The sequence below is a fragment of the Papilio xuthus genome, unplaced genomic scaffold, assembly GCF_000836235.2.
Source record: "Papilio xuthus unplaced genomic scaffold, Pxut_1.1 DF825928.1, whole genome shotgun sequence".
In the NCBI taxonomy this organism is placed as follows: Eukaryota; Metazoa; Arthropoda; class Insecta; order Lepidoptera; family Papilionidae; genus Papilio; species Papilio xuthus.
Window position 1 is genome coordinate 5,609,478 of NW_013532721.1, and position 14,062 is coordinate 5,623,539.

Here is a 14,062-nt window from a genome sequence, read left to right on the forward strand (position 1 = left end):
GATTTGAATCATATATCGATAGCCTTACACGATTTGAATTCATGCCAACACGTATTATTTTACTTTATGAAATTTTTACACAATACAGGATAAATAAATCTACGATTTTACATTCAATCCAGTATAAATACAGAGTTAAATTATGTATGTAAAAAGATTTTTGGGTTTCGAATCATCCTGTGAATAGTGGATGATAATTGCTTGTGATTGACGTGAATAGCAGTATAAATGACAGACCCTTTTTGTGTAGAAAAAGTAGAACTTATATTTATAAAAGATATACAAAATAAACTACTTCAATGTAATAAAACTAACTAGATTTTATAAATCTATTTTTTGGAAAAAATCATCAAAATATCTACCAAAATAATGTTCGATAAAGAAATAAAATGTTTACGTTAAATTAGGAATTGATTGCTAAAGTGCTAACGCAATAATAAACCATAGAGGTCATTCACCCCTTGATAACTGGTTTAATTTAATCGAGATTCAGAAGGGTTAGTGACTTCTTTAGAACCATACAAAAGATTCAAAACTGTAGCTGTCGGTATAATTCATATGTTAATGGCATAAAATACGGTGCATCGGCCCATAGGACCCGCCCTCCGGCCAACGTTTGTACACAGCAAAAACCTATAATATTTAATACATTTCAAATAAAAAAGGCAACCCGCGTCTTGGTAATTGAAAAAATATTGATTTTAATTGTCAAACTTGAATTCGAAATGAATAAAAGTATGCCCATGGTCTAGTGACTAGGTCTAGTGACAGCCACAAAATTTATATAGAACATTTCTTTTTTATAGTTTTTTACGGAGGTAAAATAGTAATGGCCAAAGTTAATAAGATTACATTTATAATTCCTAAAGAGAATGTATTTAAATTAATAAATAAAAGTTACATCTATAATCTAACATAAAACAAAAGTTTAATGAAAGATTATTCTTGCTACATATATGACATTTTTTTATTTAAACTGTGTTATTTTCACTACAAAGAACTTTAAAGTTCGATTGGTATTTAAGAATTGATAAAATTTACAAAAAATATATATTTCAACTAGCTGTCGCCAGCGACTCCGTCCGCGCGGGATTAAAAATAGATGTTGGCCGATTCTCAGACCTACTCAATATGCTCACAAAATTTCATGAGAATCGGTCAAGCCGTTTCGGAGGAGTATGGGAACGAAAATTGTGACACGAGAATTTTTTTTTAGGTTACCCATAAATCAATGAAATAAGCACTTGTTAATTTTTCATTTTTTTATTTGAAAAGGCATCGGTCGCGAGCGATATGCTTTGTAAGTGAAAAATGATAAGCCACGTTGTGTTGGACGTGAATTGTAGATTACAGTTATCATTGTAAGATTAATAAACATAGATCTTATCACCACGTATTAATTACCGTTTGTAATCTCTAAAACCTTAGAATATGAATACCGAGATGATGAATACTGAGATTAAATCAAAATATAAGTTTAAACTAGCTATCGCCCGTGACTCCGTCAGCGCGGAATTAATAAAACTTAATTACTAGCATATGTGTATTTCCAGGCTATTTTTTTGCCAAATTTCAGCGAGATCCACGCAGCCGTTCCGTATATCTTCTAAAAACCATCCATCCATATATCTAAACCTACAAAATCGATTTCAGAAATTCTTTTATTATAATATTACATAATTAATGAGTAACCCAGACTGATAAGGATAAAATGCTTGAAAAATTTTACTTCTTACTTTGTTGCTTCTTACTAATATTATAAATGCGAATGTTTAGATAGATGGATGTTTGTTTTAAGGTTTTTCTGGAACGGTTTAATGGATTTTTATGAAACTTGGCAAACATGTAGAACATAATCTGGAAGAAGACATAGGCTTATTTATTAAGTGTTTTTTAATACCGCGCGGGCGGAATCGCGGGCGACAGCTAGTGACTAATATAAGGATGTTTTTTTTAAAAACCAAGACCAAATGGAACACTCCAGATATTTTCCATTAAAATATGTGGCCATTTCTGATTATATCATATTTAACTATGTAGTCATCAGTCAATAATGCGGTAAAGGCAAATAAATACCTTCAATATTTGGCACAATCAATGACAAATATAAAATATTTGGATCAATGTTAAAGATATTTTTACTTGAATTAAAACCTTTCATAAATAAAAAGTAACCTTTTGTAGCCGAAGCGTGCATCAACTAGTTATCTTTGTTTTTTTAAAGTGAATAAGCGGGATGGCTATGTTTTCGACAGAGGAAAATTTAAATTGCAATTTGTAAGATTAGGTTATGTTAGATTGAAAGGTGTCTCACCGTTTAACATTATTTTGACTTTAGCATTTTGACGAATTCAGGAAGTACAATTAAATTAGAGTGACTTTACCGCGTTAACGGAACTTGGACTGGAAGCTAGCTTATGTAAGCGGAAGGACTTAGGCTACTTTTTTAAATTCCGTCATGATGAAGTCGTAGTCATCCACTAACGTAATAAATACGAAGATGGTTAAAATGTTTGATCTTACTCATCAAGACATAAGATTATGTTTTGCATGAGACTTGTTTTTGTATCTTATAACGAAGTGTTTCCGCGGAAAAATTTAAGAACCAGTTTCTTTAATAATTGGTTCTATTAAAATTGATCGCTTTTATACTAATATATACTATAACGATCATATTTTATTTTCAACTAGCGGTCGGGTTCTACAGCGAAGAATTAAAAAAAGCTATAATATTCCACCATACATCAGCTTTCTTCCTTTTTTTTCCAGAGAGGAATGCTTTATGCATACTCCGCGCCCCGGGGGGACGCGGTAGTTATGTGGGATTCTCCTACATAGCGGAAAAAAAACCTCTCTGTTCCTCCAACGCATCGGGACGCGACCACGGGCACGCTTTCGCTCTCGTCCGCGGCCCCGTCTGCATCAGCTATCTTCCTGTGAAAGTCGTGTCAAAATCTCATCGTACCTTTCGGAGTTACCCAAAACAAATGCGGACAAGCAGACAACAGATAAAAATTTTAACAATTGCTTTTTCGTCATAAGTAACGCAAATATTTTATATACATTAAATATGATTTTTTTATGATATGTACAGGCACTGTAATTTTATTAATTGTATAGATAATTTAGTTAATATTAATTATGTAAACAAAATAACAGAGTTAAATGCTAATTCCAAATATATACCATAAATTTGTAACAAGATATGTTAATAAATGATAATATTCAAATGCCAAAACCTTTTTAATATTAAGTCATATCAATAATGACTTCAATCTCTTTTCTGTTATTGAAAAAGACTGAAAATATTACGATCGTATTACGTATACAGCGTGTTCTAAAATTCTACGATAAAACTGTAATGGTGTATAGCCAGATCAATAACTACACAGGAAAAAATACTAAAAAAAAATCAAAGTCTTTTTGTTTAAAGTTATATTAACTTTTCTTATAATTTGATACCCTCCACCTAGTAGTTATTAACCTGGCTATACACCATTGCCGTTTTATCGTTGAATTTTGGGACACGTTGTATATACAAAAATGTACTTTGCTCACTTTTTGTTTTTTTTTTATAATTCGCGTGCATAAAAATGCAAAAAAATGTGTATTTAACATTCCATTACGTGTTTTAACAAAGTATAAGAACACTAAAACTTTATTGCATAAGATACCTTCGTAAATATCTCTTGATTTAGGAAAAACCAACCGATGTGTTTATTTTGCATTAACAAGTTTTTAACAATATTACAAAGTCTTGTTTAACATTCCTACGTAAAGTACATTATTGCGAAAGCGAATCGAATCCCACGCGAAGTTTAGACGTATGGGCTTCATTTTCCACCATTCCACTCTCTCACGTCTCACTCTAGCCAACCCAAGTCCCCGAAGAAACCTGACACCACCTTGAAGTTTTCTATAGTTTCCGGGAGTGATGTCTTCGAGAGACGCGAAATAACTAACACCCGATGCAAACAGTATTTTCGACTATATCAAACTAAGATAAGGTTCCCGCTTTCGCGGCAGTCTATATACGTTACAAACAGTCTTGATACTGGATCCGGATTGAATAAATACACATGTACATACAATTAGTGTAACAAAACGCCAAACTACAAACGTTTAAAGGAACTTGCTAGTCACAAAAAATCACACTCCCACTTTTTCTACTAGATTTATGTTACAAACTATCAAAGTAGTACTTAAAAATTTTCATGGTCAAAATTGTTTTATTTTGTCCATTAAAATTTTTAAATCATCCTTTTTTTTGCTCAAAAACATTATAATCAAACGATTATAATGTTTTTGAGCAAAAAAAGGGATGATTTAAAAATTAAAGTATTAAGTATATCTATTCCATCGCGACTGTGTAAAAAAACTCAACAACGTGCCCTTTAGTGTGTGGTTTCTTTATTTTTTTAATTACGTGTTTATTAAATTTTTTTGTCATAAATATTTTAACATAACAAATACACTTATAAACTTATTTATCTTTTATTTCATGGTAGTCTTTTTCGTCTACATTTTATTATAAAATCTTTGTTTATCGTGCAAAGATGGGCATATTGTTTACACTTATAAATGCTTAAGGTTGAAACATTTTAAAACTTGTCACGATAAGTTATCGAACTTAATTGTAACACGTAATTTTATAATTTTGTTATATTTCTTGAAACATTTAAAGGCTTAAAGAGATGGCTTAATATATTGTGTTTTTTATTTATACCTCTTTGAATAACACGTCGCAATATACATATTTCAACTGACAAGAGACGGTGTATGAGATACGGCGATGACAATCTCTCGTATCGGAGACCAAACTTGCGTGGCTGTGTCAGCGTTGTTCATCAGCTCACTATACGTTTCCACTAAAGGGCTTGGAGCCTACCTTCTTCGCAGATATGTGCAGGTTGCATCACGATGTCATCCTTCACCGTAAGCGCAGTGCTTAAATGTAAATATCGAATAACAGACCCTTACTCCGTCCAAAAATGTTTTAACAAACATCTTGTAACCCAGGTACTTCGTAAATTGCTAAATGTTGAAAACAGATTTACGAATTTCAGTTTTGGGTAAAAATAAATTACTTTAAACCAGGATTAAACGATGTTGCACCTCTTGTTTTCATATAAACAATAAACGTTCCCTATACACTCTCTCTCTCTCTGTGAACTTAATAAATAAAACTGTAAACTATGATTTAATAAATATATTTACGCACTTTAAATACAATTATAAATTGTGAATAATTTAACTGAAACTAGTTAATTTAACAATATTCCATTCAAAACATGTTGCCATCAAAACATCCGCTAATATTGTTTCAGAGTTGTTTCGTTAAATAACAAATAACAAGATAAAAGGTACATTTTATTATTATAATATTTATAATATATAAAAATCTCCTTAATTATATTAACATGCGTACGGAGATCTTAAAATAATAGTCCTTTTTTTGATTCGTTAGTTATCTTGGGAAGACAGACATGTTATGTCCGGTTTGCAAGGACTAAAACCGCACGATGGCCACCAACTGCGATAGCCAGGTGACACAGGATATTCACACAGTCCCTTCTAGCTTTGCTACATGACAATATCTACCTAGGCAACCAACCTTGTGGATCTCATCAAGGCGCCCTAGTGCCTCGTCGCCGACGTCTCGACTCTATCCCGACAGCTTTACAGAAGGAGGAGTATATCTCTCAACATACACATGTAGGTTGGCATTCCTCTATCTGCCACCAAAGGATGCACTTAGAAATGGGATAGGCCTTGTAGGTATCTTGTATGAAGTATTTTCCAAATGTTGTTTTAATTTAACAGACATGTTTTAATCTGGCACCATGTTATGGAAAATAACCTAATGTTTGTTTCGGATATTACATTCTTACGGACCAATAGTTTTTTATACGATTATATACCTGTTTGATATCGAGACTCAATATTAAAATTAACAGACTATCGGGGCCTTTCTGTTGAGCCTAGAAAGGCGCAAACGTGAGCAGATTACGTCGGACTCGCACCAACTGAATGCCTGCAATGTTTCCCAAAGTCATGTTGGTAGGAGAAAGCTAAGATTAAAATGAAATTGTACCAATTCAATGAAACGTTTTCTTATCCTTATCTATAAGGTATAAATATACTTTGCTACCAAGTAGCCTTCACATATACCTATATTCGGAAAAACTTTCGTAGAAGTAGCATCTGGTAACAACCATAAGCGTAGAGATTGAGATGAACCTAAGAGGTATGACAGTGACATCTTGTGATAAAAACATTAAACTCGATTTAATCTCACTTTTTTTTCATTCATGTAGCGCCACCTAGTAGTCAAAAGACAAGATTATAATAATGAGCTTTTGGACGCCAGATGGCGAATGATGCGTACATATAATAACTTTCTTCGTCAGATTTCAACAATTTCGATGCAAATGACGTTTTTTTTCAAGTCTACATATCTCTATCGGTGCATTAAATACTTTCATCAGTCTTAGAAAATAATTTGCAAATACAATATAAGCGTGCCCTATTTAGATCATACCTTATGACGGTATGACGTAACAGCAAATGTCAAACCTTCTGAATTCTTATTTAATCTGTGTGATCCAACTGAAACGGGAGTGGGTCATGGAGTAGTATGTTGTTAGTGGAACAGTATTTCTTTTATTTAAAATATAAAAATTGTAAAATATAGATATGGAGTTAGAGGTGTAAATTAGATTAAAACATAAGTTTAAGTAGGAAAAGCTCACTAAGAGCTATTTTCATAACCTAAATTAGTCATCCAGTGTAGATAAATGAAGAGGTGACAAACGTCTCCGATATTGCATTGAATCATAGTTAGTTTGAATGCCATTACTAGTACTACACGTTTTTCAATTTGCAATATATTTTTCGTGGTGATATCAAGAGATTTTGAGGGTGAGTAAATAAATGTATATATTCTCTCTCACAGCATATGTACAACGCCCACTGGTAGCTATGCCGCTATGCTTGGTAAAAAAATGTAGAAAGTATCGTGAATAATTTTTACGTGCGGTTAACAATTCTCGCGGTTTGTTTCTACTTACTAAAATAGAATTAGAAGAAAAAAGATAACGTTTGCCACATTATCTAAAAAACAGAATGTGAAAATTAACACTAACAACTATTAAAGCGGCAAATTTTTAACCTTTTTACAAATCTAAATATTAAAGATAGCCTTTAGTTTTTATTTATAAGTAAACAGTACTTCAAATACTTTGTCATTTTTTTTCTGCAACTTCAATTGTTCTGATATTTCAAATATTCTATTTCTCTTCATAATTTTGTCAAAGTTTAGTTAAATAATTAAGCTACAATTGCTTGCTATTTTTCTTGATCATAATAGCATTTTTATATCAAATTGAATCAGGTACATATGCCTAAATTTAGACTAAGTTTGTTATTAAATTTTAACATCCTTTATTTTACATTTATAAATTGACTAACAGAAATTATTAAAATAAATATGATAGAAATATAATTTCCAATTTATTTTAATAATAATAACTATATTATTATTTAGTAACAGACAATAAATTAAGGAAGAAGCTACAATATGAATTAAGTATTTTAACATATATCATTAGATTAAAAACAAAGTAATGTAAATGGAGATTAAACATATTAAAGAGATAATATAGAAATGTTTCAGACATGTTTCTATACACCCCTATATCAATAACTATAATAAAAAAAGGAAACGCTACTTTTTTAATACTTCTGTTATTTCTTGTACACTAAATAATAATCCTTGAGCTGTTTGTCGATGAAATCTTCTTACCTCATGTACCAAGTTTTTTTTTTTATTTTGCCTCATAAAATTGCTTGCTCCCGGTTCATTGACCAACAAACTTATCTAACTAGGTGGGAATAACTAAATTGCTATAGTTAACAAGTTTTGAGTGTCAAAAAAATGTCACAAGAATTGTGTCAGACTTACACTGACAGATAAATATAAAGACTACATTATAAACTAAACTTTTCCGCTCAAACAAAACACTGGTCCAGTTTAATTCACCAAGTTGTGTTACTGTATTCAAATGTCATAATGAATTGAAAAAATTGAAATATGCTCCCTATATTTAATCTTACTAATATTATAAATGCCAATGTTTACATGGATGGATGGATGTTTGTTGGATACATGGATGGATAGATGTTTGTTGAAAGGTATCTCTAGAAGAGCTGAACAGATCTCGATGTAATATGGCATACTTATAAAACATAGTCTGGAAGAACATATAGGATACTAATTATATATTTTTTTTAAATTCTATGCAGACAGAGACGGGGTGATAGCTAGTAATGTTATAAAATAAAAAATCTCAACTTACCTATTGTTACATTTCATAGTGTTGTACCAAAGTGTTCGAACAAACCCGTAATGGGTTTATAGACACTTTTATTGTAATTATGTATTTTGTACCATGCTTATATTAATAAATATGCCTATTTACTATGTCGCAAGAAAAGTGCTGTCAATATCCTCTGTATTATACATATGAATATAGCAGAATGTGGCAAAGCCGGCAAATGATTACTTTAATTCGCCAAAGTAGCGAAGTTACACAGGCATCCGCTCGAAGATGGTTTATCTATATTCGATAGAAATTAACACATAGAAATAGGATATTTCCATTTACTATACCTCTCCTGTGCTGCCATTGCCATTCACTCTTACAAGAAAAAAGGGATTAAACATAAGGCCTCCGTCACACAAACTCGTCAGCCGAAAGGCGTAATTGCGTCCACTTGAGAACTTTTGTGTTCGGTCGTGATACAGCGGTCAAGATAGCCAATTCGTGCAATAAATGTTACTGGCTACTATCTCTGGTAATAGATAATAGTAAGGTTTTTTATGTGAATATGTATAATAATTTGAGTGTTGGTGGATCAGAAATGAAGCACTTGACTTGTAATATGCAGGTCCTGGGCTCGAAGTCCGCCATGTACAAATGTTTTTTTCGATTTCCGATTTACATATGTACATTTATCCGACGTTCTTACGGTGAAGGAATCACCGTCATCAACATCGTGATGCAACCTGCACATATCTGAGAAGAAATTCAAAGATATGTGTGAAGTCTACCAACCCGCACTTGGCTAGCGTGGTTAACTATGTCCTAATCATCCTTAACTTAGGGTAGGCTCCGAGCACCTCGGTGGGGACGTATAGTGAGCTGATGATGATATATAATTCTGTATCATATTGAAACCTAGAGCTTGACCAATTATTATGTTATGTTGCTTTTTCGTTCTGCCTTAATATCAACAGTGACTTGTCGTCGTGAAATAGTCTTTACTATAGTTAATACCTTTTTTAACTTTACTCCTATTTACGCCAAATTTTCAGGTAATTAAAACGCACGCAAAACTGCATAGCAACTAGTGTAATATAAAAAAATGTCGTGATTATTAAATGACAATTTCGATGGTCATAAATATAGCAAAATATTATTCTTCCTATAATTGGACAGATAGACACGACTTAATCCTTGACAAATTTCAATATTATTTAAATTTACTGCATAAACTTTAAATCGATATGTTTGACAGGACCAAATTTATGTTTATTTCGTGCAAAATTATAAAAAAAATCATAAGTTTTTCTGAATTATATAATGTAATATTTATCAACGTTTCTATCCGTTCTATATGGACACTATTTATTTTTCTAAATTTTACGTTAATTTTCAAACTCAACACCTGATTGAAAATAACACTTACCTCTCGGTTGACTTGAGATTTACAAAGAAGACATTTTTTGAACACGCTGTTAATATAATGAAAGGTTCAAACAGTGTACCATTTACTGTTATGTACAAAGTTATCTTCCTTTTTATTAATTTCTTTTCGGGATTCTTCAATCTTAAATTTATTAAAAAAAAATCTAATAATAGATATGGACTATGAAAACCGACGATAGTGTAAATTCCCAACAATGAATTTTTTCAAATTGGTTCGTTATTCTCGGAACCCATTCAATGCCAACAAACAAGTAAACATACAATAAATTCGTTCCTCTTTATAATATTAAAGTATGGACTACAAATGTCAGCATAAATCAATTAATTAGAATTTAATTATTCATAATATTTTATTAAAATGTTCAAAAATTCCGGATTAATTTGCTTAATAATTAATGCAATAAAAATAAGACACGAAAATAAAACCTAATCTAACATAACCGTATCAACTATGCGTCATCCGCCCGATTTGTTGGCGTACTCGATGATAGCGCCTAACGGAAGTTACGATTTTCAAGATAGCATTTTTGCTGATCTATTTATCAAAATATTTAATTTCAATTTCTGTACATTTTAATGGTTTTTTACTTAAGGGTCACGTTCTGGTGACAGTGTCAAACAAAAGTATTGAATTTAATTTTAAAGATAGTATGAAAGGAAATGGTTAGTTATTCGCGATGTTCGGGTTTGGCGGTCAGGTCTGACGAGCTGGTGACGTACGTGTGACGCAGGTGAGCGTGCCCGAAGTCGGTATTGCCGCTGCCGTGCTGTTCGCAGTCACTGTCCGCCGCGCTCTCGACGGACGCTAACTTGCGCGTGCGCATCGCTCTCTACAATTCGAAACGATTTAATTTTTCAACTCGTCACATCCCTACACGCGCTCGGTATAGGGTTGTCGCATCATTGAAGCCTTATCATAAATTGTAAGTATATTTTTTTCTCATTTAAAATCGGAACTAGATGCTTGATGATAAGGAGTCTTATTTAGTGTAAGATATACCTTATTTAGCGACAATTAAAAATGAAACCCTTATTTTTAAGCCCTATATGCTTTTCTAAAATTTATTTTTATTTGTACACGTAAAATTACGAGGGGACGTAAAGATGGTTACCAAACATCTTAACAAGAATATTTAAAATAGAATAAATAAACAATATTGGATGGATCGTGTGAAATATACGCAAAAAGGGAGTGAATTTAGATATAACGGCTGATGGAGACGTATGGAAGAGTTGTATATACTGTGCCGACGCTTCGTAGGGAACTTGATAACGAAATAAACAAAAACAAACCATAACTTAAAAGAAAAAATTAAATTATTAAAACAGATTTATTTCTTGATTTATCTAGAAGTCAGTAACATTATTTGTTTGGTATTGCCACCATAGCTGTTACGCATAAACTGCAATTTAAAAAACTGTTTTTTTTTTGTTAAGGCACTGTCCTCTAGCGTGCGAAATTATAGTTGAAGCCAGTAAAACATACTTCGTATTCAATAAAATAACAAGAAGTCAAAAATTAATTTCTTTATCATCATTACCATATTGATAATAAAAGATTATGCATAAGTTTATTGGAACGAAAAAATAATTTAAAAAGTTAACAGTTAAGTTGTTGAAAGATACGAGATTTTTGTTTCATGTTTCACTCAAGTGATAATTTCATCAGACGCTGACCGGCTTCGACCAGTGTTACAAAATTGTTGCATTTTATTTTATACGTTAATGTTTTGCGTTAAAATTTGCACACAATAGTTGATTTCTATTGTCCTTTGTTTTAACTAAAAATAATCAAAATGTCTTCCGAATTCGATCGATTTCAATGTAAGGCTTTAAACTTGATTTATTTTCCTGTAGTTAATGACCTTTATGTTCGTTAAATAATAAACTAATATATTTGAAATATAAAAAAAAGTTTAATGCGTGGATTTTTGAATACGATTCAACATATTTAGAAATATTCTTCCAAAAAGAAACATAGTGTGTCGTCAAAACAATCTCAGATATGTCTCCAGTTCTTCGAAATTCGCAATGCTAAGTTGTCTATTAAAGCGAAAATGATAAACGTCGCATAAATTAAAGATAGCGTTAATTTATTATTTGGTGTTAGATTGACGATAGTAACACCTGTTGTCGTCTTTAACACTTATTGAGAATATGACATAACAATATTTAGGTATGGATGTTTTGATAGAGTAAACTCACCCTCAATCATCTTGTTAAATGCCTGCGTAAAAGTGCACAAGTGGGCACAGGTTAATCGAAAAGTTAACTTTGTTAACAGTTAATTTGTTAATTAAAATATTAACTTCGTTAATCGTTAACGCGTTAAATTTTAGAAAATTTTACGCAAGTTAATGTTGATGGTTAACAGTTACCAATATGTAACTCATACTATTTTTGGAAGTTTATATAGATAAAACAACCAATGAAGAATTATCTTATTTCGAGTTATTTTATTAGTGTTTTATCACATACGATTATCTAGTAAACAAATCAAGAATTAGAAGGGATCATTAGAATAGATCATTAGAAGGGTTGGCCATCAATTTATTGAATTGTTATTGCGTACTCAGTGCTCCGGTCCATTTGATCGTTTGTTCACAAAAGCGGTAACAGTTTTTGAAGTTAACTTAAAATTTAATTCTTTAACAAAAAATTTAACTTCGTTAATTAATGGATTAACGAATCAATGTCCACCTTTGTTTATATGTTATTACGTCTTTCTATCATGTATTTCTTTTTAAGTCGACTTCAAGAAGGAGTAAGTTATCAATTCGTTTGCGTTTTTTTATAAAATAGGAAAAGTAGTGTTTGTAGCGAATACTGTTTTTCACGATATGTTTATTTTATCGTAACATCTACGTCGGTTAAAAAACCGGTCAGACTTTACCGGTACTTTTATCTATTTACGTAGGTTTGACGGAAAGATCAGTTTCGTATATTGCTTAAATATTTTAAAACCGGTTTTGTATTTTGACGTAAACCGCCTTAAATAATTTCTTGTAACCGATACCTATTACATACTGTTTTTGAAACTATGTAAATGCACAATTCTTTTAATGTTACGGAATGATTCCTGATATAGCATTTGTTTTAATTTAGATTATAAATGTAAAATACTATTTTAATCGTGTCCATCGAATTAAAATCAAGGCCCGTCATTTTAAAAATAGGTGTCATTACTTCCTTCTACATAATTTCCTAATGTTTCGCAGCGATCCTTGTATAAAAATGTTAGCCTATCATAAACATCATAATATCTGGTTTATTCAAATGACACAATTAATATGGTAAAACATGTCAATTTGTTATAATTAGATATAGCAAGCATCCTTTATTTTTATATATCTTTGGTTCAATTAAACATTAATACTTTTAATACATCACGAAATTATAATATATGCATAAATATTATATATAATTTTATTAATGCGAATGAGTATATATATGGATGGATGTTTGCTAGAAGGTATATCCAGAACTTGCTGCATGGATCTAGATGAAATTCGTTATAGATGTAGAACACAGTCTGGAAGAACACACAGGCTACCTATGATCCTGGTAATATGTCAAGTTCTCGTGCGATACGGTTGATTTACATATGTACTTGATAACTCCACAATGACTTAACATCTTATTGAAGTTTGACACAGATATTGAACATAGGTTTGAGTAACACATGAGATACTTTACACCCTTTTTTTAATTTTGTACAAACGAAGTTGCGGGAAAAATCTAGCTTTTAATAAAAATGTTATAAAATAGATTTGAACATCGTTTTTATGATTTTGTTTTACTTTTTACGTCATAAATTAGCTTGTTTTTGATAACTGTTACACTAAATAGGTTTTTTAAACCCTTTTTTTCTATCCCTTTGTCTTTTTAAACTAAATACACTTTCAAAGTAAAATATTTATTGGAAATAACAACTTTTAGTGATTGTATCTTATAGTATTGATTCCGATTGCAGACAACATGTCTATATGTTTATCTATATTGCGTTACATGTATGATACATAGTCGTAATGTCGTGTGGTTGTTTTCAATTTCAGTTGTAAGTATTGTTAAAATGATTTCAAATGTCAAGTTTCATAGCAAAAGTATTTTTTAATGCTTAATCCTCGGGTGCCTTCGAAACGAACTACTAAAATTATACCAAAAACTAGTAAATTGGCTTTGTGATTTTGAAACACATAGAGACGAACATAATTTTTTTTGCATATTATTTCATCCTAGGCTTTTGCTTTCATGTGCAAGTAATAAAAAAAAAGAATTTTGAAATTCGCTAT

General features: G+C 31.2%; 1 protein-coding gene across 2 annotated transcripts in view; it reads left to right on the forward strand.

Annotated features, from left to right (window-relative positions):
- Positions 1-6,611: 6,611 nt before the first annotated feature.
- LOC106125389 (elongation of very long chain fatty acids protein AAEL008004) overlaps positions 6,612-14,062 on the forward strand; it is a 32,067-nt gene continuing 24,616 nt past the window's right edge. The window contains exon 1 of one of the 2 annotated variants that reach the window (XM_013322571.1): positions 6,612-6,921. The gene's annotated coding sequence lies outside the window, so the exon portion shown is untranslated. 2 annotated transcript variants of the gene reach the window in all.